A 22,661-nucleotide genomic window follows, 5' to 3' on the forward strand; every position below is an offset into this window, starting at 1 on the left:
CCGCAAAGGATCGAGGAAAGGTTTATCGCCAGCTGAAAAGAGACACAGCGCTTCGGCTGTGGAGACTTGTTCGGCTGGCGTTCGGAGAGTCGCGTTTTTCAGAATTGTATTGAGATCGTTTTCCACAGAGCTCAGATGTCAAAGCACAGCAGCAGCTCTCCACAGCGATCCTCTATAGCGCCCTTTCTCCCGCAGCTCCGTCCTCATTGCAAGGAAGCAAGAGTGAAAGGCTGAAGTGAAATAGAGCGGGGACGAAGGCAGTGAAGAGAGAGAACGTGGAAAGAAGAGAAAAACGCAAGGGAAAAAAGCAGCGTCGTAAAAGAGGTGACGGAGCTGTCCTCTCAATAAGAAGGGTGCCAGCGAGCCTTGCTCTCGCTTACGGCCACACCCCCTTGAGCACGCCTGATCTCGTCTGATCTCGGAAGCTAAACAGGGATGGGCCTGGTTAGTACTTGGATGGGAGACCGCCTGGGAATACCAGGTGCTGTAAGCTTTTAAGCGCAGGAGGCGCCCTATCCCCGCTCGCTCGCTCATTCCCCTGTTCACACGTGCAGTGCGGCTTGTCCGTCTGTTTATTTGTCAGCTTTGGCGAGACACGGGTGCTTGTGTATTAGCGTGAGCGTTTTTTATTCTGATCAGGAACAGTTTTACAAGTCCGCAAAGGATCGAGGAAAGGTTTATCGCCAGCTGAAAAGAGACACAGCGCTTCGGCTGTGGAGACTTGTTCGGCTGGCGTTCGGAGAGTCGCGTTTTTCAGAATTGTATTGAGATCGTTTTCCACAGAGCTCAGATGTCAAAGCACAGCAGCAGCTCTCCACAGCGATCCTCTATAGCGCCCTTTCTCCCGCAGCTCCGTCCTCATTGGAAGGAAGCAAGAGTGAAAGGCTGAAGTGAAATAGAGCGGGGACGAAGGCAGTGAAGAGAGAGAACGTGGGAAGAAGAGAAAAACGCAAGGGAAAAAAAGCAGGGTCGTAAAAGAGGTGACGGAGCTGTCCTCTCAATAAGAAGGGTGCCAGCGAGCCTTGCTCTCGCTTATGGCCACACCCCCTTGAGCACGCCTGATCTCGTCTGATCTCGGAAGCTAAACAGGGATGGGCCTGGTTAGTACTTGGATGGGAGACCGCCTGGGAATACCAGGTGCTGTAAGCTTTTAAGCGCAGGAGGCGCCCTATCCCCGCTCGCTCGCTCATTCCCCTGTTCACACGTGCAGTGCGGCTTGTCCGTCTGTTTATTTGTCAGCTTTGGCGAGACACGGGTGCTTGTGTATTAGCGTGAGCGTTTTTTATTCTGATCAGGAACAGTTTTACAAGTCCGCAAAGGATCGAGGAAAGGTTTATCGCCAGCTGAAAAGAGACACAGCGCTTCGGCTGTGGAGACTTGTTCGGCTGGCGTTCGGAGAGTCGCGTTTTTCAGAATTGTATTGAGATCGTTTTCCACAGAGCTCAGATGTCAAAGCACAGCAGCAGCTCTCCACAGCGATCCTCTATAGCGCCCTTTCTCCCGCAGCTCCGTCCTCATTGGAAGGAAGCAAAAGTGAAAGGCTGAAGTGAAATAGAGCGGGGACGAAGGCAGTGAAGAGAGAGAACGTGGGAAGAAGAGAAAAACGCAAGGGAAAAAAAGCAGCGTCGTAAAAGAGGTGACGGAGCTGTCCTCTCAATAAGAAGGGTGCCAGCGAGCCTTGCTCTCGCTTACGGCCACACCCCCTTGAGCACGCCTGATCTCATTTGATCTCGGAAGCTAAACAGGGATGGGCATGGTTAGTACTTGGATGGGAGACCGCCTGGGAATACCAGGTGCTGTAAGCTTTTAAGCGCAGGAGGCGCCCTATCCCTGCTCGCTCGCTCATTCCCCTGTTCACACGTGCAGTGCGGCTTGTCCGTCTGTTTATTTATCAGCTTTGGCGAGACACGGGTGCTTGTGTATTAGCGTGAGCGTTTTTTATTCTGATCAGGAACAGTTTTACAAGTCCGCAAAGGATCGAGGAAAGGTTTATCGCCAGCTGAAAAGAGACACAGCGCTTCGGCTGTGGAGACTTGTTCGGCTGGCGTTCGGAGAGTCGCGTTTTTCAGAATTGTATTGAGATCGTTTTCCACAGAGCTCAGATGTCAAAGCACAGCAGCAGCTCTCCACAGCGATCCTCTATAGCGCCCTTTCTCCCGCAGCTCCGTCCTCATTGGAAGGAAGCAAGAGTGAAAGGCTGAAGTGAAATAGAGCGGGGACGAAGGCAGTGAAGAGAGAGAACGTGGGAAGAAGAGAAAAACGCAAGGGAAAAAAAGCAGCGTCGTAAAAGAGGTGACGGAGCTGTCCTCTCAATAAGTAGGGTGCCAGCGAGCCTGGCTTTCGCTTACGGCCACACCCACTTGAGCACGCCTGATCTCGTCTGATCTCGGAAGCTAAACAGGGATGGGCCTGGTTAGTACTTGGATGGGAGACCGCCTGGGAATACCAGGTGCTGTAAGCTTTTAAGCGCAGGAGGCGCCCTATCCCCGCTCGCTCGCTCATTCCCCTGTTCACACGTGGAGTGCGGCTTGTCCGTCTGTTTATTTGTCAGCTTTGGCGAGACACGGGTGCTTGTGTATTAGCGTGAGCGTTTTTTATTCTGATCAGGAACAGTTTTACAAGTCCGCAAAGGATCGAGGAAAGGTTTATCGCCAGCTGAAAAGAGACACAGTGCTTCGGCTGTGGAGACTTGTTCGGCTGGCGTTCGGAGAGTCGCGTTTTTCAGAATTGTATTGAGATCGTTTTCCACAGAGCTCAGATTTCAAAGCACAGCAGCAGCTCTCCACAGCGATCCTCTATAGCGCCCTTTCTCCCGCAGCTCCGTCCTCATTGGAAGGAAGCAAGAGTGAAAGGCTGAAGTGAAATAGAGCGGGGACGAAGGCAGTGAAGAGAGAGAACGTGGGAAGAAGAGAAAAACGCAAGGGAAAAAAAGCAGCGTCGTAAAAGAGGTGACGGAGCTGTCCTCTCAATAAGAAGGGTGCCAGCAAGCCTTGCTCTCGCTTACGGCCACACCCCCTTGAGCACGCCTGATCTCGGAAGCTAAACAGGGATGGGCCTGGTTAGTACTTGGATGGGAGACCGCCTGGGAATACCAGGTGCTGTGAGCTTTTAAGCAAAGGAGGCGCCCTATCCCCGCTCGCTCGCTCATTCCCCTGTTCACACGAGCAGTGCGGCTTGTCCGTCTGTTTATTTGTCAGCTTTGGTGAGACACGGGTGCTTGTGTATTAGCGTGAGCGTTTTTTATTCTGATCAGGAACAGTTTTACAAGTCCGCAAAGGATCGAGGAAAGGTTTATCGCCAGCTGAAAAGAGACACAGTGCTTCGGCTGTGGAGACTTGTTCGGCTGGCGTTCGGAGAGTCGCGTTTTTCAGAATTGTATTGAGATCGTTTTCCACAGAGCTCAGATTTCAAAGCACAGCAGCAGCTCTCCACAGCGATCCTCTATAGCGCCCTTTCTCCCGCAGCTCCGTCCTCATTGGAAGGAAGCAAGAGTGAAAGGCTGAAGTGAAATAGAGCGGGGACGAAGGCAGTGAAGAGAGAGAACGTGGGAAGAAGAGAAAAACGCAAGGGAAAAAAAGCAGCGTCGTAAAAGAGGTGACGGAGCTGTCCTCTCAATAAGAAGGGTGCCAGCGAGCCTTGCTCTCGCTTACGGCCACACCCCCTTGAGCACGCCTGATCTCGGAAGCTAAACAGGGATGGGCCTGGTTAGTACTTGGATGGGAGACCGCCTGGGAGACCGCCTGGGAATACCAGGTGCTGTGAGCTTTTAAGCAAAGGAGGCGCCCTATCCCCGCTCGCTCGCTCATTCCCCTGTTCACACGAGCAGTGCGGCTTGTCCGTCTGTTTATTTGTCAGCTTTGGTGAGACACGGGTGCTTGTGTATTAGCGTGAGCGTTTTTTATTCTGATCAGGAACAGTTTTACAAGTCCGCAAAGGATCGAGGAAAGGTTTATCGCCAGCTGAAAAGAGACACAGCGCTTCGGCTGTGGAGACTTGTTCGGCTGGCGTTCGGAGAGTCGCGTTTTTCAGAATTGTATTGAGATCGTTTTCCACAGAGCTCAGATGTCAAAGCACAGCAGCAGCTCTCCACAGCGATCCTCTATAGCGCCCTTTTTCCCGCAGCTCCGTCCTCATTGGAAGGAAGCAAGAGTGAAAGGCTGAAGTGAAATAGAGCAGGGACGAAGGCAGTGAAGAGAGAGAACGTGGGAAGAAGAGAAAAACGCAAGGGAAAAAAAGCAGCGTCGAAAAAGAGGTGACGGAGCTGTCCTCTCAATAAGAAGGGTGCCAGCGAACCTTGCTCTCGCTTATGGCCACACTCCCTTGAGCACGCCTGATCTCGTCTGATCTCGGAAGCTAAACAGGGATGGGCCTGGTTAGTACTTGGATGGGAGACCGCCTGGGAATACCAGGTGCTGTAAGCTTTTAAGCGCAGGAGGCGCCCTATCCCCGCTCGCTCGCTCATTCCCCTGTTCACACGTGCAGTGCGGCTTGTCCGTCTGTTTATTTGTCAGCTTTGGCGAGACACGGGTGCTTGTGTATTAGCGTGAGCGTTTTTTATTCTGATCAGGAACAGTTTAACAAGTCCGCAAAGGATCGAGGAAAGGTTTATCGCCAGCTGAAAAGAGACACAGCGCTTCGGCTGTGGAGACTTGTTCGGCTGGCGTTCGGAGAGTCGCGTTTTTCAGAATTGTATTGAGATCGTTTTCCACAGAGCTCAGATGTCAAAGCACAGCAGCAGCTCTCCACAGCGATCCTCTATAGCGCCCTTTTTCCCGCAGCTCCGTCCTCATTGGAAGGAAGCAAGAGTGAAAGGCTGAAGTGAAATAGAGCGGGGACGAAGGCAGTGAAGAGAGAGAACGTGGGAAGAAGAGAAAAACGCAAGGGAAAAAAAGCAGCGTCGTAAAAGAGGTGACGGAGCTGTCCTCTCAATAAGAAGGGTGCCAGCGAGCCTTACTCGCGCTTACGGCCACACCCCCTTGAGCACGCCTGATCTCGTTTGATCTCGGAAGCTAAACAGGGATGGGCCTGGTTAGTACTTGGATGGGAGACCGCCTGGGAATACCAGGTGCTGTAAGCTTTTAAGCGCAGGAGGCGCCCTATCCCCGCTCGCTCGCTCATTCCCCTGTTCACACGTGCAGTGCGGCTTGTCCGTCTGTTTATTTGTCAGCTTTGGCGAGACACGGGTGCTTGTGTATTAGCGTGAGCGTTTTTTATTCTGATCAGGAACAGTTTTACAAGTCCGCAAAGGATCGAGGAAAGGTTTATCGCCAGCTGAAAAGAGACACAGCGCTTCGGCTGTGGAGACTTGTTCGGCTGGCGTTCGGAGAGTCGCGTTTTTCAGAATTGTATTGAGATCGTTTTCCACAGAGCTCAGATGTCAAAGCACAGCAGCAGCTCTCCACAGCGATCCTCTATAGCGCCCTTTCTCCCGCAGCTCCGTCTTCATTGGAAGGAAGCAAAAGTGAAAGGCTGAAGTGAAATAGAGCGGGGACGAAGGCAGTGAAGAGAGAGAACGTGGGAAGAAGAGAAAAACGCAAGGGAAAAAAAGCAGCGTCGAAAAAGAGGTGACGGAGCTGTCCTCTCAATAAGAAGGGTGCCAGCGAGCCTTGCTCACGCTTACGGCCACACCCCCTTGAGCACGCCTGATCTCGTTTGATCTCGGAAGCTAAACAGGGATGGGCCTGGTTAGTACTTGGATGGGAGACCGCCTGGGAATACCAGGTGCTGTAAGCTTTTAAGCGCAGGAGGCGCCCTATCCCCGCTCGCTCGCTCATTCCCCTGTTCACACGTGCAGTGCGGCTTGTCCGTCTGTTTATTTGTCAGCTTTGGCGAGACACGGGTGCTTGTGTATTAGCGTGAGCGTTTTTTATTCTGATCAGGAACAGTTTAACAAGTCCGCAAAGGATCGAGGAAAGGTTTATCGCCAGCTGAAAAGAGACACAGCGCTTCGGCTGTGGAGACTTGTTCGGCTGGCGTTCGGAGAGTCGCGTTTTTCAGAATTGTATTGAGATCGTTTTCCACAGAGCTCAGATGTCAAAGCACAGCAGCAGCTCTCCACAGCGATCCTCTATAGCGCCCTTTCTCCCGCAGCTCCGTCCTCATTGGAAGGAAGCAAGAGTGAAAGGCTGAAGTGAAATAGAGCGGGGACGAAGGCAGTGAAGAGAGAGAACGTGGGAAGAAGAGAAAAACGCAAGGGAAAAAAAGCAGCGTCGTAAAAGAGGTGACGGAGCTGTCCTCTCAATAAGAAGGGTGCCAGCGAGCCTTGCTCACGCTTACGGCCACACCCCCTTGAGCACGCCTGATCTCGTTTGATCTCGGAAGCTAAACAGGGATGGGCCTGGTTAGTACTTGGATGGGAGACCGCCTGGGAATACCAGGTGCTGTAAGCTTTTAAGCGCAGGAGGCGCCCTATCCCCGCTCGCTCGCTCATTCCCCTGTTCACACGTGCAGTGCGGCTTGTCCGTCTGTTTATTTGTCAGCTTTGGCGAGACACGGGTGCTTGTGTATTAGCGTGAGCGTTTTTTATTCTGATCAGGAACAGTTTTACAAGTCCGCAAAGGATCGAGGAAAGGTTTATCGCCAGCTGAAAAGAGACACAGCGCTTCGGCTGTGGAGACTTGTTCGGCTGGCGTTCGGAGAGTCGCGATTTTCAGAATTGTATTGAGATCGTTTTCCACAGAGCTCAGATGTCAAAGCACAGCAGCAGCTCTCCACAGCGATCCTCTATAGCGCCCTTTCTCCCGCAGCTCCGTCCTCATTGGAAGGAAGCAAGAGTGAAAGGCTGAAGTGAAATAGAGCGGGGACGAAGGCAGTGAAGAGAGAGAACGTGGGAAGAAGAGAAAAACGCAAGGGAAAAAAAGCAGCGTCGTAAAAGAGGTGACGGAGCTGTCCTCTCAATAAGAAGGGTGCCAGCGAGCCTTGCTTTTGCTTACGGCCACACCCCCTTGAGCACGCCTGATCTCGTCTGATCTCGGAAGCTAAACAGGGATGGGCCTGGTTAGTACTTGGATGGGAGACCGCCTGGGAATACCAGGTGCTGTAAGCTTTTAAGCGCAGGAGGCGCCCTATCCCCGCTCGCTCGCTCATTCCCCTGTTCACACGTGCAGTGCGGCTTGTCCGTCTGTTTATTTGTCAGCTTTGGCGAGACACGGGTGCTTGTGTATTAGCGTGAGCGTTTTTTATTCTGATCAGGAACAGTTTTACAAGTCCGCAAAGGATCGAGGAAAGGTTTATCGCCAGCTGAAAAGAGACACAGCGCTTCGGCTGTGGAGACTTGTTCGGCTGGCGTTCGGAGAGTCGCGTTTTTCAGAATTGTATTGAGATCGTTTTCCACAGAGCTCAGATGTCAAAGCACAGCAGCAGCTCTCCACAGCGATCCTCTATAGCGCCCTTTCTCCCGCAGCTCCGTCTTCATTGGAAGGAAGCAAAAGTGAAAGGCTGAAGTGAAATAGAGCGGGGACGAAGGCAGTTAAGAGAGAGAACGTGGGAAGAAGAGAAAAACGCAAGGGAAAAAAAGCAGCGTCGAAAAAGAGGTGACGGAGCTGTCCTCTCAATAAGAAGGGTGCCAGCGAGCCTTGCTCACGCTTACGGCCACACCCCCTTGAGCACGCCTGATCTCGTTTGATCTCGGAAGCTAAACAGGGATGGGCCTGGTTAGTACTTGGATGGGAGACCGCCTGGGAATACCAGGTGCTGTAAGCTTTTAAGCGCAGGAGGCGCCCTATCCCCGCTCGCTCGCTCATTCCCCTGTTCACACGTGCAGTGCGGCTTGTCCGTCTGTTTATTTGTCAGCTTTGGCGAGACACGGGTGCTTGTGTATTAGCGTGAGCGTTTTTTATTCTGATCAGGAACAGTTTAACAAGTCCGCAAAGGATCGAGGAAAGGTTTATCGCCAGCTGAAAAGAGACACAGCGCTTCGGCTGTGGAGACTTGTTCGGCTGGCGTTCGGAGAGTCGCGTTTTTCAGAATTGTATTGAGATCGTTTTCCACAGAGCTCAGATGTCAAAGCACAGCAGCAGCTCTCCACAGCGATCCTCTATAGCGCCCTTTCTCCCGCAGCTCCGTCCTCATTGGAAGGAAGCAAGAGTGAAAGGCTGAAGTGAAATAGAGCGGGGACGAAGGCAGTGAAGAGAGAGAACGTGGGAAGAAGAGAAAAACGCAAGGGAAAAAAAGCAGCGTCGTAAAAGAGGTGACGGAGCTGTCCTCTCAATAAGAAGGGTGCCAGCGAGCCTTGCTCACGCTTACGGCCACACCCCCTTGAGCACGCCTGATCTCGTTTGATCTCGGAAGCTAAACAGGGATGGGCCTGGTTAGTACTTGGATGGGAGACCGCCTGGGAATACCAGGTGCTGTAAGCTTTTAAGCGCAGGAGGCGCCCTATCCCCGCTCGCTCGCTCATTCCCCTGTTCACACGTGCAGTGCGGCTTGTCCGTCTGTTTATTTGTCAGCTTTGGCGAGACACGGGTGCTTGTGTATTAGCGTGAGCGTTTTTTATTCTGATCAGGAACAGTTTTACAAGTCCGCAAAGGATCGAGGAAAGGTTTATCGCCAGCTGAAAAGAGACACAGCGCTTCGGCTGTGGAGACTTGTTCGGCTGGCGTTCGGAGAGTCGCGATTTTCAGAATTGTATTGAGATCGTTTTCCACAGAGCTCAGATGTCAAAGCACAGCAGCAGCTCTCCACAGCGATCCTCTATAGCGCCCTTTCTCCCGCAGCTCCGTCCTCATTGGAAGGAAGCAAGAGTGAAAGGCTGAAGTGAAATAGAGCGGGGACGAAGGCAGTGAAGAGAGAGAACGTGGGAAGAAGAGAAAAACGCAAGGGAAAAAAAGCAGCGTCGTAAAAGAGGTGACGGAGCTGTCCTCTCAATAAGAAGGGTGCCAGCGAGCCTTGCTTTTGCTTACGGCCACACCCCCTTGAGCACGCCTGATCTCGTCTGATCTCGGAAGCTAAACAGGGATGGGCCTGGTTAGTACTTGGATGGGAGACCGCCTGGGAATACCAGGTGCTGTAAGCTTTTAAGCGCAGGAGGCGCCCTATCCCCGCTCGCTGGCTCATTCCCCTGTTCACACGTGCAGTGCGGCTTGTCCGTCTGTTTATTTGTCAGCTTTGGCGAGACGCGGTTGCTTGTGTATTAGCGTGAGCGTTTTTTATTCTGATCAGGAACAGTTTAACAAGTCCGCAAAGGATCGAGGAAAGGTTTATCGCCAGCTGAAAAGAGACACAGCGCTTCGGCTGTGGAGACTTGTTCGGCTGGCGTTCGGAGAGTCGCGTTTTTCAGAATTGTATTGAGATCGTTTTCCACAGAGCTCAGATGTCAAAGCACAGCAGCAGCTGTCCACAGCGATCCTCTATAGCGCCCTTTCTCCCGCAGCTCCGTCCTCATTGGAAGGAAGCAAGAGTGAAAGGCTGAAGTGAAATAGAGCGGGGACGAAGGCAGTGAAGAGAGAGAACGTGGGAAGAAGAGAAAAACGCAAGGGAAAAAAAAGCAGCGTCGAAAAAGAGGTGACGGAGCTGTCCTCTCAATAAGAAGGGTGCCAGCGAGCCTTGCTCACGCTTACGGCCACACCCCCTTGAGCACGCCTGATCTCGTTTGATCTCGGAAGCTAAACAGGGATGGGCCTGGTTAGTACTTGGATGGGAGACCGCCTGGGAATACCAGGTGCTGTAAGCTTTTAAGCGCAGGAGGCGCCCTATCCCCGCTCGCTCGCTCATTCCCCTGTTCACACGTGCAGTGCGGCTTGTCCGTCTGTTTATTTGTCAGCTTTGGCGAGACAAGGGTGCTTGTGTATTAGCGTGAGCGTTTTTTATTCTGATCAGGAACAGTTTTACAAGTCCGCAAAGGATCGAGGAAAGGTTTATCGCCAGCTGAAAAGAGACACAGCGCTTCGGCTGTGGAGACTTGTTCGGCTGGCGTTCGGAGAGTCGCGTTTTTCAGAATTGTATTGAGATCGTTTTCCACAGAGCTCAGATGTCAAAGCACAGCAGCAGCTCTCCACAGCGATCCTCTATAGCGCCCTTTCTCCCGCAGCTCTGTCCTCATTGGAAGGAAGCAAGAGTGAAAGGCTGAAGTGAAATAGAGCGGGGACGACGGCAGTGAAGAGAGAGAACGTGGGAAGAAGAGAAAAACGCAAGGGAAAAAAAGCAGCGTCGTAAAAGAGGTGACGGAGCTGTCCTCTCAATAAGAAGGGTGCCAGCGAACCTTGCTCTGGCTTACGGCCACACCCCCTTGAGCACTCCTGATCTCGTCTGATCTCGGAAGCTAAACAGGGATGGGCCTGGTTAGTACTTGGATGGGAGACCGCCTGGGAATACCAGGTGCTGTAAGCTTTTAAGCGCAGGAGGCGCCCTATCCCCGCTCGCTCGCTCATTCCCCTGTTCACACGTGCAGTGCGGCTTGTCCGTCTCTTTATTTGTCAGCTTTGGCGAGACACGGGTGCTTGTGTATTAGCGTGAGCGTTTTTTATTCTGATCAGGAACAGTTTTACAAGTCCGCAAAGGATCGAGGAAAGGTTTATCGCCAGCTGAAAAGAGACACAGCGCTTCGGCTGTGGAGACTTGTTCGGCTGGCGTTCGGAGAGTCGCGTTTTTCAGAATTGTATTGAGATCGTTTTCCACAGAGCTCAGATGTCAAAGCACAGCAGCAGCTCTCCACAGCGATCCTCTATAGCGCCCTTTCTCCCGCAGCTCCGTCCTCTTTGGAAGGAAGCAAGAGTGAAAGGCTGAAGTGAAATAGAGCGGGGACGAAGGCAGTGAAGAGAGAGAACGTGGGAAGAACAGAAAAACGCAAGGGAAAAAAAGCAGCGTCGTAAAAGAGGTGACGGAGCTGTCCTCTCAATAAGAAGGGTGCCAGCGAGCCTTGCTCTCGCTTACGGCCACACCACCTTGAGCACGCCTGATCTCGTCTGATCTCGGAAGCTAAACAGGGATGGGCCTGGTTAGTACTTGGATGGGAGACCGCCTGGGAATACCAGGTGCTGTAAGCTTTTAAGCGCAGGTGGCGCCCTATCCCCGCTCGCTCGCTCATTCCCCTGTTCACACGTGCAGTGCGGCTTGTCCGTCTCTTTATTTGTCAGCTTTGGCGAGACACGGGTGCTTGTGTATTAGCGTGAGCGTTTTTTATTCTGATCAGGAACAGTTTTACAAGTCCGCAAAGGATCGAGGAAAGGTTTATCGCCAGCTGAAAAGAGACACAGCGCTTCGGCTGTGGAGACTTGTTCGGCTGGCGTTCGGAGAGTCGCGTTTTTCAGAATTGTATTGAGATCGTTTTCCACAGAGCTCAGATGTCAAAGCACAGCAGCAGCTCTCCACAGCGATCCTCTATAGCGCCCTTTCTCCCGCAGCTCCGTCCTCTTTGGAAGGAAGCAAGAGTGAAAGGCTGAAGTGAAATAGAGCGGGGACGAAGGCAGTGAAGAGAGAGAACGTGGGAAGAAGAGAAAAACGCAAGGGAAAAAAAGCAGCGTCGTAAAAGAGGTGACGGAGCTGTCCTCTCAATAAGAAGGGTGCCAGCGAGCCTTGCTCTCGCTTATGGCCACACCCCCTTTAGCACGCCTGATTTCGTCTGATCTTGGAAGCTAAACAGGGATGGGCTTGGTTAGTACTTGGATGAGAGACCGCCTGGGAGTACCAGGTGCTGTAAGCTTTTAAGCGCAGGAGGCGCCCTATCCCCGCTCGCTCGCTCATTCCCCTGTTCACACGTGCAGTGCGGCTTGTCCGTCTCTTTATTTGTCAGCTTTGGCGAGACACGGGTGCTTGTGTATTAGCGTGAGCGTTTTTTATTCTGATCAGGAACAGTTTTACAAGTCCGCAAAGGATCGAGGAAAGGTTTATCGCCAGCTGAAAAGAGACACAGCGCTTCGGCTGTGGAGACTTGTTCGGCTGGCGTTCGGAGAGTCGCGTTTTTCAGAATTGTATTGAGATCGTTTTCCACAGAGCTCAGATGTCAAAGCACAGCAGCAGCTCTCCACAGCGATCCTCTATAGCGCCCTTTCTCCCGCAGCTCCGTCCTCTTTGGAAGGAAGCAAGAGTGAAAGGCTGAAGTGAAATAGAGCGGGGACGAAGGCAGTGAAGAGAGAGAACGTGGGAAGAACAGAAAAACGCAAGGGAAAAAAAGCAGCGTCGTAAAAGAGGTGACGGAGCTGTCCTCTCAATAAGAAGGGTGCCAGCGAGCCTTGCTCTCGCTTACGGCCACACCACCTTGAGCACGCCTGATCTCGTCTGATCTCGGAAGCTAAACAGGGATGGGCCTGGTTAGTACTTGGATGGGAGACCGCCTGGGAATACCAGGTGCTGTAAGCTTTTAAGCGCAGGTGGCGCCCTATCCCCGCTCGCTCGCTCATTCCCCTGTTCACACGTGCAGTGCGGCTTGTCCGTCTCTTTATTTGTCAGCTTTGGCGAGACACGGGTGCTTGTGTATTAGCGTGAGCGTTTTTTATTCTGATCAGGAACAGTTTTACAAGTCCGCAAAGGATCGAGGAAAGGTTTATCGCCAGCTGAAAAGAGACACAGCGCTTCGGCTGTGGAGACTTGTTCGGCTGGCGTTCGGAGAGTCGCGTTTTTCAGAATTGTATTGAGATCGTTTTCCACAGAGCTCAGATGTCAAAGCACAGCAGCAGCTCTCCACAGCGATCCTCTATAGCGCCCTTTCTCCCGCAGCTCTGTCCTCATTGGAAGGAAGCAAGAGTGAAAGGCTGAAGTGAAATAGAGCGGGGACGACGGCAGTGAAGAGAGAGAACGTGGGAAGAAGAGAAAAACGCAAGGGAAAAAAAGCAGCGTCGTAAAAGAGGTGACGGAGCTGTCCTCTCAATAAGAAGGGTGCCAGCGAGCCTTGCTCTCGCTTATGGCCACACCCCCTTTAGCACGCCTGATTTCGTCTGATCTTGGAAGCTAAACAGGGATGGGCTTGGTTAGTACTTGGATGAGAGACCGCCTGGGAGTACCAGGTGCTGTAAGCTTTTAAGCGCAGGAGGCGCCCTATCCCCGCTCGCTCGCTCATTCCCCTGTTCACACGTGCAGTGCGGCTTGTCCGTCTGTTTATTTGTCAGCTTTGGTGAGACACGGGTGCTTGTGTATTAGCGTGAGCGTTTTTTATTCTGATCAGGAACAGTTTTACAAGTCCGCAAAGGATCGAGGAAAGGTTTATCGCCAGCTGAAAAGAGACACAGCGCTTCGGCTGTGGAGACTTGTTCGGCTGGCGTTCGGAGAGTCGCGTTTTTCAGAATTGTATTGAGATCGTTTTCCACAGAGCTCAGATGTCAAAGCACAGCAGCAGCTCTCCACAGCGATCCTCTATAGCGCCCTTTCTCCCGCAGCTCCGTCCTCATTGGAAGGAAGCAAGAGTGAAAGGCTGAAGTGAAATAGAGCGGGGACGAAGGCAGTGAAGAGAGAGAACGTGGGAAGAAGAGAAAAACGCAAGGGAAAAAAAGGAGCGTCGTAAAAGAGGTGACGGAGCTGTCCTCTCAATAAGAAGGGTGCCAGCGAGCTTTGCTCTCGCTTACGGCCACACCCCCTTCAGCACGCCCGATCTCGTCTGATCTCGGAAGCTAAACAGCGATGGGCCTGGTTAGTACTTGGGTGGGAGACCGCCTGGGAATACCAGGTGCTGCAAGCTTTTAAGCGCAGGAGGCGCCCTATCCCCGCTCGCTCGCTCATTCCCCTGTTCACACGTGCAGTGCGGCTTGTCCGTCTGTTTATTTGTCAGCTTTGGCGAGACACGGGTGCTTGTGTATTAGCGTGAGCGTTTTTTATTCTGATCAGGAACAGTTTAACAAGTCCGCAAAGAATCGAGGAAAGGTTTATCGCCAGCTGAAAAGAGACACAGCGCTTCGGCTGTGGAGACTTGTTCGGCTGGCGTTCGGAGAGTCGCGTTTTTCAGAATTGTATTGAGATCGTTTTCCACAGAGCTCAGATGTCAAAGCACAGCAGCAGCTCTCCACAGCGATCCTCTATAGCGCCCTTTCTCCCGCAGCTCCGTCCTCATTGGAAGGAAGCAAGAGTGAAAGGCTGAAGTGAAATAGAGCGGGGACGAAGGCAGTGAAGAGAGAGAACGTGGGAAGAAGAGAAAAACGCAAGGGAAAAAAAGGAGCGTCGTAAAAGAGGTGACGGAGCTGTCCTCTCAATAAGAAGGGTGCCAGCGAGCCTTGCTCTCGCTTACGGCCACACCCCCTTGAGCACGCCCGATCTCGTCTGATCTCGGAAGCTAAACAGGGATGGGCCTGGTTAGTACTTGGGTGGGAGACCGCCTGGGAATACCAGGTGCTGTAAGCTTTTAAGCGCAGGAGGCGCCCTATCCCCGCTCGCTCGCTCATTCCCCTGTTCACACGTGCAGTGCGGCTTGTCCGTCTGTTTATTTGTCAGCTTTGGCGAGACACGGGTGCTTGTGTATTAGCGTGAGCGTTTTTTATTCTGATCAGGAACAGTTTTACAAGTCCGCAAAGGATCGAGGAAAGGTTTATCGCCAGCTGAAAAGAGACACAGCGCTTCGGCTGTGGAGACTTGTTCGGCTGGCGTTCGGAGAGTCGCGTTTTTCAGAATTGTATTGAGATCGTTTTCCACAGAGCTCAGATGTCAAAGCACAGCAGCAGCTCTCCACAGCGATTTTCTATAGCGCCCTTTCTCCCGCAGCTCCGTCCTCATTGGAAGGAAGCAAGAGTGAAAGGCTGAAGTGAAATAGAGCGGGGACGAAGGCAGTGAAGAGAGAGAACGTGGGAAGAAGAGAAAAACGCAAGGGAAAAATAGCAGCGTCGTAAAAGAGGTGACGGAGCTGTCCTCTCAATAAGAAGGTTGCCAGCGAGCCTTGCTCTCGCTTACGGCCACACCCCCTTGAGCACGCCTGATCTCGTCTGATTTTGGAAGCTAAACAGGGATGGGCCTGGTTAGTACTTGGATGGGAGACCGCCTGGGAGTACCAGGTGCTGTAAGCTTTTAAGCGCAGGAGGCGCCCTATCCCCGCTCGCTGGCTCATTCCCCTGTTCACACGTGCAGTGCGGCTTGTCCGTCTGTTTATTTGTCAGCTTTGGCGAGACACGGGTGCTTGTGTATTAGCGTGAGCGTTTTTTATTCTGATCAGGAACAGTTTAACAAGTCCGCAAATGATCGAGGAAAGGTTTATCGCCAGCTGAAAAGAGACACAGCGCTACGGCTGTGGAGACTTGTTCGGCTGGCGCTCGGAGAGTCGCGTTTTTCAGAATTGTATTGAGATCGTTTTCCACAGAGCTCAGATGTCAAAGCACAGCAGCAGCTCTCCACAGCGATCCTCTATAGCGCCCTTTCTCCCGCAGCTCCGTCCTCATTGGAAGGAAGCAAGAGTGAAAGGCTGAAGTGAAATAGAGCGGGGACGAAGGCAGTGAAGAGAGAGAACGTGGGAAGAAGAGAAAAACGCAAGGGAAAAAAGCAGCGTCGTAAAAGAGGTGACGGAGCTGTCTTCTCAATAAGAAGGGTGCCAGCGAGCCTTGCTCTCGCTTACGGGCACATACCCTTGAGCACTCCTGATCTCGTCTGATCTCGGAAGCTAAACAGAGATGGGCCTGGTTAGTACTTGGATGGGAGACCGCCTGGGAATACCAGGTGCTGTAAGCTTTTAAGCGCAGGAGGCGCCCTATCCCCGCTCGCTCGCTCATTCCCCTGTTCACACGTGCAGTGCGGCTTGTCCGTCTGTTTATTTGTCAGCTTTGGCGAGACACGGGTGCTTGTGTATTAGCGTGAGCTTTTTTTATTCTGATCAGGAACAGTTTTACAAGTCAGCAAAGGATCGAGGAAAGGTTTATCGCCAGCTGAAAAGAGACACAGCGCTTCGGCTGTGGAGACTTGTTCGGCTGGCGTTCGGAGAGTCGCGTTTTTCAGAATTGTATTGAGATCGTTTTCCACAGAGCTCAGATGTCAAAGCACAGCAGCAGCTCTCCACAGCGATCCTCTATAGCGCCCTTTCTCCCGCAGCTCCGTCCTCATTGGAAGGAAGCAAGAGTGAAAGGCTGAAGTGAAATAGAGCGGGGACGAAGGCAGTGAAGAGAGAGAACGTGGGAAGAAGAGAAAAACGCAAGGGAAAAAGAGCAGCGTCGTAAAAGAGGTGACGGAGCTGTCCTCTCAATAAGAAGGTTGCCAGCGAGCCTTGCTCTCGCTTACGGCCACACCCCCTTGAGCACGCCTGATCTCGTCTGATTTTGGAAGCTAAACAGGGATGGGCCTGGTTAGTACTTGGATGGGAGACCGCCTGGGAGTACCAGGTGCTGTAAGCTTTTAAGCGCAGGAGGCGCCCTATCCCCGCTCGCTGGCTCATTCCCCTGTTCACACGTGCAGTGCGGCTTGTCCGTCTGTTTATTTGTCAGCTTTGGCGAGACACGGGTGCTTGTGTATTAGCGTGAGCGTTTTTTATTCTGATCAGGAACAGTTTAACAAGTCCGCAAATGATCGAGGAAAGGTTTATCGCCAGCTGAAAAGAGACACAGCGCTACGGCTGTGGAGACTTGTTCGGCTGGCGTTCGGAGAGTCGCGTTTTTCAGAATTGTATTGAGATCGTTTTCCACAGAGCTCAGATGTCAAAGCACAGCAGCAGCTCTCCACAGCGATCCTCTATAGCGCCCTTTCTCCCGCAGCTCCGTCCTCATTGGAAGGAAGCAAGAGTGAAAGGCTGAAGTGAAATAGAGCGGGGACGAAGGCAGTGAAGAGAGAGAACGTGGGAAGAAGAGAAAAACGCAAGGGAAAAAAGCAGCGTCGTAAAAGAGGTGACGGAGCTGTCTTCTCAATAAGAAGGGTGCCAGCGAGCCTTGCTCTCGCTTACGGGCACACACCCTTGAGCACTCCTGATCTCGTCTGATCTCGGAAGCTAAACAGAGATGGGCCTGGTTAGTACTTGGATGGGAGACCGCCTGGGAATACCAGGTGCTGTAAGCTTTTAAGCGCAGGAGGCGCCCTATCCCCGCTCGCTCGCTCATTCCCCTGTTCACACGTGCAGTGCGGCTTGTCCGTCTGTTTATTTGTCAGCTTTGGCGAGACACGGGTGCTTGTGTATTAGCGTGAGCTTTTTTTATTCTGATCAGGAACAGTTTTACAAGTCAGCAAAGGATCGAGGAAAGGTTTATCGCCAGCTGAAAAAAGACACAGCGCTTCGGCTGGGGAGACTTGTTCGGCTGGCGTTCGGAGAGTCGCGTTTTTCAGAATTGTATTGAGATCGGTTTCCTCAGAGCTCAGATGTCAAAGCACAGCAGCAGCTCTCCACAGCGATCCTCTATAGCGCCCTTTCTCCCGCAGCTCCGTCCTCATTGGAAGGAAGCAAGAGTGAAAGGCTGAAGTGAAATAGAGCGGGGACGAAGGCAGTGAAGAGAGAGAACGTGGGAAGAAGAGAAAAACGCAAGGGAAAAAAGCAGCGTCGTAAAAGAGGTGACGGAGCTGTCTTCTCAATAAGAAGGGTGCCAGCGAGCCTTGCTCTCGCTTACGGGCACACACCCTTGAGCACTCCTGATCTCGTCTGATCTCGGAAGCTAAACAGGGATGGGCCTGGTTAGTACTTGGATGGGAGACCGCCTGGGAATACCAGGTGCTGTAAGCTTTTAAGCGCAGGAGGCGCCCTATCCCCGCTCGCTCGCTCATTCCCCTGTTCACACGTGCAGTGCGGCTTGTCCGTCTGTTTATTTGTCAGCTTTGGCGAGACACGGGTGCTTGTGTATTAGCGTGAGCGTTTTTTATTCTGATCAGGAACAGTTTTACAAGTCCGCAAAGGATCGAGGAAAGGTTTATCGCCAGCTGAAAAGAGACACAGCGCTTCGGCTGTGGAGACTTTATTAATAAGGCCCCTCAGTAGTTGAGATCTCTGTTATACCCATCTAGAAACATGCAATCAGCATGTTATTGCTGAAGCAATAGTCACAACATTATTCCACACCTGGGTGAGATGCGGGTTATGATGACAGTCATGCTTTCTACACCTTATACTGAGCTCAGAAATGGACCAAGCGGACATCTCACGAGCAGATCCCTCCGCGTATAAGAAAGGCAACTTGTCTCAGCAAAAATACCACGGATTCACATCCAAAATATGATAAAAAGGCAAAAACCCCACACTTGGAATGCAAACGTACCCTAAAAAGGAAACACGGTTTTAAAACCAACTTGATTTTCCCCTGGAGAAACCTTTTTATGGACACACATCGCATCTATTACACATGTAGAACTAAATATAAAGATAAAACTTAATATAAGAAGTCATGACATATCACACATGTCGAAGTCTGGTCCAGAATAAACAGTTTACACTGACCCACCTTTATTTACCCTGGTCACTCACTTCTATTAACTGTTTAACTGGGTAACAAATTAATATTTGTTTCAATTTGGGATCTACACCTGGGAGCCCTGAAATGTTGGCCAGAGGGGAGAAGCTGATATTCAGACTTGAGAATATATTAAAATAAAGGATCTGATGTTGTTTTTCACCTGTCTAATCAAAGCTTGTTCAAAAATTATCTGATTATAGGACACACGAGTTTATAATCATACTCATTCCACTTTTTAACCCCGTATATATGCACAATATGAAACGTATATACACTAAATCTCACGTGTGACTCCCATAATATACATTTCTTTACGAAAATTAGAAACACTTACTACAATTATCAACCCCCCATGACGAGGCAATATTTCATACCTTTGTTTCTTTGTGGGTTCAAAGTTCTGTCCTGTCGTTTCACACGTAATGTTTTGGTAGTTATCTCAATTTTCCTTTGCAATTATCTCCAAGATCATCATCAACTTTTTGTAAAACGCTATGCACAACTGATATTTAAAGTAAGTCCTGTACCAAAACGTCTTCGTAGGGAAAGACAACTTTTTTTCCTTACGTTAGTCGCTACACGGTTACTCCAAAAATCCATTCACCGCCTTTAAAAAAAAAGTTTCGTTTTTTATTGTGGTTCACTGACATTTCTGTCACAATTCTGAGGGACCCCAAATAAAATTCACTTGCCGGTATAAAGACGCCGGCGAGGATAAGACAGGTATCGAGCCACCTGCGTATCTAGCGGACGTTTAAAATAAAAAAAAATGGCGTGTAATGTTGCGAAGGGCTACTGTTTTTTTTATAGTTTGTCGATTGTAAGGGACGTGGGCCGCGACAGAAATACTGGACGGGGTGGGAAAAGGTTTATTGATGGTTTATTGTACCGCAACGGTCACAATTGACTCACCAGCAAAGATGGCGCCGAGGCCACATCGGCTCCCTCCCGCCCTGCCTCGCACCGAAGCTCGAGCTGCGGAGCGCGACGCCAAATCGCCGGTCCACGGGCGCGGGCGCCGGACATAGACGTCATAAACCCTTCCGAGGCGCAGGAATTATAGATCACTGTAGTTTCTTCTGGACCCGGGTTAGGGACAGTGTGCCCTCCGTGAGAGTCTTCTGAGGAAGCCAGTGTCTCATGGGTGTCCAGGCTTGGTACCATCTGTCCATCACAGGACACACAGACACACACACTCACACACCCTGGACAGGACACCAGTCCATCACAGGACACACACACACTCACTCACACACCCTGGACAGGACACCAGTCCATCACAGGACATACACACACCCTAGATAGGACACCAGTCCATCACAGGACACACACACACTCACACACCCTGGACAGGACACCAGTCACTCACAGGACACACACACACACACACACACACACACACACCCTGAACAGGACACCAGTCCCTCATAGGACACACACACACACAACCTGGATAGGACACCAGTCCCTCACAGGACACTCAGACACACACACTCACACACCCTGGACAGGAACCAGTCCATCACATGACAAACACACACTCACTCACACACCCTGGACAGGACAGCACTCCATCATAGGACACACACACACCAGGGCCAGTTTTCCCAGAAGCCAATTAGCCCAAAAGCCTGTCTTTGGACCCGAAGAACACAGGGAGATCATGCAGACTCCACACAGACAGTCTCCCCCCCCCCCCCCCCGGGTCCAGACCCGAGCCCGGAGCCCCCCCGCGCTGAACCCCTCCGTACAGACGGCCGCACACAGCTCCGTTGTTCCCGATTCCCGAGGTGATCTGTTAAAAGAAGCCGGTGTGTTGCCTCCAGGTGACATTTCCTACTGGAGTCAGGACAGGAGGCTCTTCTGTACACAGAAGGGGGTGGGGGTGTGGAACAACTCCTTTGTTCGGGGCCTTGGGGCATTCTTGTTGTGAAAGGCGCTATATAAAAAAACTGAATTGAAATTTAATCTTACAGGTTTGGGTTTTTCAGAGATCTTGTCAGAGATCTTGTCTGACGTGCCCGTTTCAAAAACGTAACGACACTCCTCACGTCCGAGCGCCGCCGGTCTGTGACGTAACGTATCCTTACACAACCATGACGGTTTCATCATGGACAGCACGAAAGCCCGAAAAGTGGTTGACGTTTTAATTTGGCAACGCCACGATGGATCCCAGTTCTTTTTTTTATTTTGGAGGCCAAAAAGGACAAAAAAGGAAACGTCCGGAGTGGATCGATGGTCATCTCTGCGGTTGTTCTGATGTTCTGAAAAAACAAAAAAAAAAAAAACGGCTCGTTTGCCCGGTCGTGTAGTGTTTCCACACCCCACGCAAATCAACTTCTCTTCGCCCCCGGGGGTCGTCGCCCGCCGCACCCCTCTCACATGATAGGGGCTTCCCCCGGCTGTGACGTACTTACCCTACCCCCTTCCGTTAACGTCATACCGAAGGTCGCGCTTCGAGCCGCGGCGATGCTGACGGACTGTCTTGTAGCGTGAGAAGGGTTTAAATTTCGACTTAAGGAGTTGGCCATCGTTATATTTCGCGAGGTATCATACGGGGGGAAAAAGAACATTTATATTTATCAACCTACTAGTAATACTGGGTGGATGTCACGTTCCCCAAAGTTCAGTGCCTCTCTCTAATAAAGTAGAAACGTGACATTGAACTCCGTTCGAAACGGGAGAAATCACCAGGACACGATACAACTGACGTCCGGAAAAGAAAAAAAGAACTCCTTTTCCCATTTGTAATGACCCCGTAGTGTTTTTCCCGGTGTGCGCTCATCTTTCGGAGACCCGTTTCTCTCTGGTGTTTTGCTGTTGGAATAAATGCCGAGGTGACCTTTCTGTGTGGAGTCTGCGTGTTCTCTGCAGCGGGTCGTTTCCTACACCGCAGGGGCTGATCGAACCGGGGTCTCCCAATTGTCACAGAAGTGTGTGTCGTTTTGGGTGGTGGTGGGGGGGTGCATCGGGGATACTGCGCCCCGAGGGGATAACCTCTCACCTTGCTCCAGACGAAGGGAGAAGAGCTGTACCTTCACGAGTCCGGGTTGTGAAAACTTCTTCTGGCAGTTCAAAACATTTCGAAGAGACTACAGCGCTACCCTGTTTTCCATTTCTATCGTGTATTATTATACAGTCATAAGTATCTGTACTGATCACAGATCCCCCTCTCACTACCAGGACTGAAGCCCAGTGCAGCACGAATAATAATAATAATTAATAAGTCTGGACTCTCCACTCAGAGCTCTTCCCAGGTCAGGGGGATCCCCTCCAGCCCCCCCAGTGTGCAGCCCCCACCTGGATGATGCTCCAGTCTGCTCAGCACACAGCAGCTCTCATTGGGGAGGAGAGCAGAGGGATGGAGCCAGTTCAGAGAGGGGGGGTGATAAGGAGGCCATGATGGGTCAAGACCAGGGGGGGAATCAGGCCAGGACACTGGGGTAACACCCCTACTCCTCTCCAGAAACACCCCGGGATTGTTAATGAGCACAGAGAGTCAGGACCTCGGTTTGACGTCTTATCCGAAGGACGGCGCCTGTTTACAGTCCAGTGTCCCCCATCACTATACTGGGGCATGGACCCACATGGACCACAGGGTGAGAGTTCCCCCTGCTGGCCCCACTCACACCTCTCCCAGCAGCAACCTCAGTTTTTCCCAGGAGTCTCCCCTCCAGGTACTGACCAGGCTTCTACCTGCTGGGCTCCAGTGGGGAGGGGGCTGCTAGCTGGGAGCTGCAGGGTGAGATGGCTGCTGGGCAAACGATGGCTAAAGAGCTTCCTAGGACACCCTGGAGTTCGTGGTCAACTTCCTTCTCTTCAGACGGAGGTGGCTTGAAATCTGTCTCGTTTCAAGGAGTATTGGACACGATGCCCCCCCTGCTTTAGCCCCGCTAACTGGTGGCACGCCGACAACGAGGGCTCTCGGCCTCAATCCATCAACCACAAACTCTCCGGGATGAAAGAGAAAGACAGACTCTGTTCGTTCGTTTCGGGGGGGGGAGGGAAAAAACCAAAAGCTTTTTTTAAAAAACATTTTAATGATGCTTAACAAAAGAACAAAAATTACAATACAGATTAATGTCAAGGGACACCCCCCCCCCCCCCATCTTACGATCATCACAGGACCTTAAAATAATACTTAATAATACAAGGTCATGCAGACGATCTGAGGACTCAGGTGGAGATAATGTGAAAGTTTTCCACAGTCCAGTCTGGGGTCCCTCAGCTTCAGTCCAGACTGGGGTCTGGGGTCCCTCAGCTTCAGTCCAGACTGGGGTCCCTCAGCTTCAGTCCAGTCCAGTCTGGGGTCCCTCAGCTGGGGTCCCTCAGCTCCAGTCCAGTCCAGTCTGGGGTCCCTCAGCTCCGGTCCAGTCCAGTCTGGGGCCCCTCAGCTCT

General features: G+C 51.7%; 14 non-coding genes and 12 pseudogenes across 14 annotated transcripts; all 26 read left to right on the top strand.

Annotated features, from left to right (window-relative positions):
- Positions 1-374: 374 nt before the first annotated feature.
- Positions 375-493, top strand: LOC148669604 (5S ribosomal RNA). The gene has a single exon (XR_015937726.1). It is a non-coding gene; the product is annotated as a 5S ribosomal RNA (ribosomal RNA).
- A 537-nt stretch (positions 494-1,030) lies between these two features.
- Positions 1,031-1,149, top strand: LOC148669605 (5S ribosomal RNA). Its single transcript, XR_015938284.1, has one exon. It is a non-coding gene; the product is annotated as a 5S ribosomal RNA (ribosomal RNA).
- A 537-nt stretch (positions 1,150-1,686) lies between these two features.
- Positions 1,687-1,805, top strand: LOC148669606 (5S ribosomal RNA; annotated as a pseudogene).
- A 537-nt stretch (positions 1,806-2,342) lies between these two features.
- On the top strand, positions 2,343-2,461 carry LOC148669607 (5S ribosomal RNA; annotated as a pseudogene).
- A 537-nt stretch (positions 2,462-2,998) lies between these two features.
- On the top strand, positions 2,999-3,107 carry LOC148669608 (5S ribosomal RNA; annotated as a pseudogene).
- Positions 3,108-4,302: 1,195 nt separating this feature from the next.
- LOC148669609 (5S ribosomal RNA) lies at positions 4,303-4,421 on the top strand (annotated as a pseudogene).
- Positions 4,422-4,958: 537 nt separating this feature from the next.
- LOC148669610 (5S ribosomal RNA) lies at positions 4,959-5,077 on the top strand. Its single transcript, XR_015938111.1, has one exon. It is a non-coding gene; the product is annotated as a 5S ribosomal RNA (ribosomal RNA).
- A 537-nt stretch (positions 5,078-5,614) lies between these two features.
- On the top strand, positions 5,615-5,733 carry LOC148669611 (5S ribosomal RNA). The gene has a single exon (XR_015938112.1). It is a non-coding gene; the product is annotated as a 5S ribosomal RNA (ribosomal RNA).
- A 537-nt stretch (positions 5,734-6,270) lies between these two features.
- LOC148669612 (5S ribosomal RNA) lies at positions 6,271-6,389 on the top strand. The gene has a single exon (XR_015938115.1). It is a non-coding gene; the product is annotated as a 5S ribosomal RNA (ribosomal RNA).
- Positions 6,390-6,926: 537 nt separating this feature from the next.
- On the top strand, positions 6,927-7,045 carry LOC148669613 (5S ribosomal RNA). The gene has a single exon (XR_015937727.1). It is a non-coding gene; the product is annotated as a 5S ribosomal RNA (ribosomal RNA).
- A 537-nt stretch (positions 7,046-7,582) lies between these two features.
- Positions 7,583-7,701, top strand: LOC148669614 (5S ribosomal RNA). The gene has a single exon (XR_015938116.1). It is a non-coding gene; the product is annotated as a 5S ribosomal RNA (ribosomal RNA).
- A 537-nt stretch (positions 7,702-8,238) lies between these two features.
- On the top strand, positions 8,239-8,357 carry LOC148669615 (5S ribosomal RNA). The gene has a single exon (XR_015938117.1). It is a non-coding gene; the product is annotated as a 5S ribosomal RNA (ribosomal RNA).
- A 537-nt stretch (positions 8,358-8,894) lies between these two features.
- LOC148669616 (5S ribosomal RNA) lies at positions 8,895-9,013 on the top strand. The gene has a single exon (XR_015937728.1). It is a non-coding gene; the product is annotated as a 5S ribosomal RNA (ribosomal RNA).
- Positions 9,014-9,551: 538 nt separating this feature from the next.
- Positions 9,552-9,670, top strand: LOC148669617 (5S ribosomal RNA). Its single transcript, XR_015938118.1, has one exon. It is a non-coding gene; the product is annotated as a 5S ribosomal RNA (ribosomal RNA).
- Positions 9,671-10,207: 537 nt separating this feature from the next.
- Positions 10,208-10,326, top strand: LOC148669618 (5S ribosomal RNA). The gene has a single exon (XR_015938032.1). It is a non-coding gene; the product is annotated as a 5S ribosomal RNA (ribosomal RNA).
- A 537-nt stretch (positions 10,327-10,863) lies between these two features.
- Positions 10,864-10,982, top strand: LOC148669619 (5S ribosomal RNA). The gene has a single exon (XR_015938844.1). It is a non-coding gene; the product is annotated as a 5S ribosomal RNA (ribosomal RNA).
- Positions 10,983-11,519: 537 nt separating this feature from the next.
- LOC148669620 (5S ribosomal RNA) lies at positions 11,520-11,638 on the top strand (annotated as a pseudogene).
- Positions 11,639-12,175: 537 nt separating this feature from the next.
- LOC148669621 (5S ribosomal RNA) lies at positions 12,176-12,294 on the top strand. Its single transcript, XR_015938845.1, has one exon. It is a non-coding gene; the product is annotated as a 5S ribosomal RNA (ribosomal RNA).
- Positions 12,295-12,831: 537 nt separating this feature from the next.
- Positions 12,832-12,950, top strand: LOC148669622 (5S ribosomal RNA; annotated as a pseudogene).
- Positions 12,951-13,487: 537 nt separating this feature from the next.
- Positions 13,488-13,606, top strand: LOC148669623 (5S ribosomal RNA; annotated as a pseudogene).
- Positions 13,607-14,143: 537 nt separating this feature from the next.
- LOC148669624 (5S ribosomal RNA) lies at positions 14,144-14,262 on the top strand. Its single transcript, XR_015938707.1, has one exon. It is a non-coding gene; the product is annotated as a 5S ribosomal RNA (ribosomal RNA).
- A 537-nt stretch (positions 14,263-14,799) lies between these two features.
- LOC148669625 (5S ribosomal RNA) lies at positions 14,800-14,918 on the top strand (annotated as a pseudogene).
- Positions 14,919-15,454: 536 nt separating this feature from the next.
- Positions 15,455-15,573, top strand: LOC148669626 (5S ribosomal RNA; annotated as a pseudogene).
- Positions 15,574-16,110: 537 nt separating this feature from the next.
- LOC148669627 (5S ribosomal RNA) lies at positions 16,111-16,229 on the top strand (annotated as a pseudogene).
- Positions 16,230-16,765: 536 nt separating this feature from the next.
- On the top strand, positions 16,766-16,884 carry LOC148669628 (5S ribosomal RNA; annotated as a pseudogene).
- Positions 16,885-17,420: 536 nt separating this feature from the next.
- LOC148669629 (5S ribosomal RNA) lies at positions 17,421-17,539 on the top strand (annotated as a pseudogene).
- Positions 17,540-22,661: the final 5,122 nt, after the last annotated feature.

The sequence above is a fragment of the Lepisosteus platostomus genome, chromosome 5, assembly GCF_059453375.1.
Source record: "Lepisosteus platostomus isolate fLepPlt1 chromosome 5, fLepPlt1.hap1, whole genome shotgun sequence".
Taxonomy (NCBI): domain Eukaryota; kingdom Metazoa; phylum Chordata; class Actinopteri; order Semionotiformes; family Lepisosteidae; genus Lepisosteus; species Lepisosteus platostomus.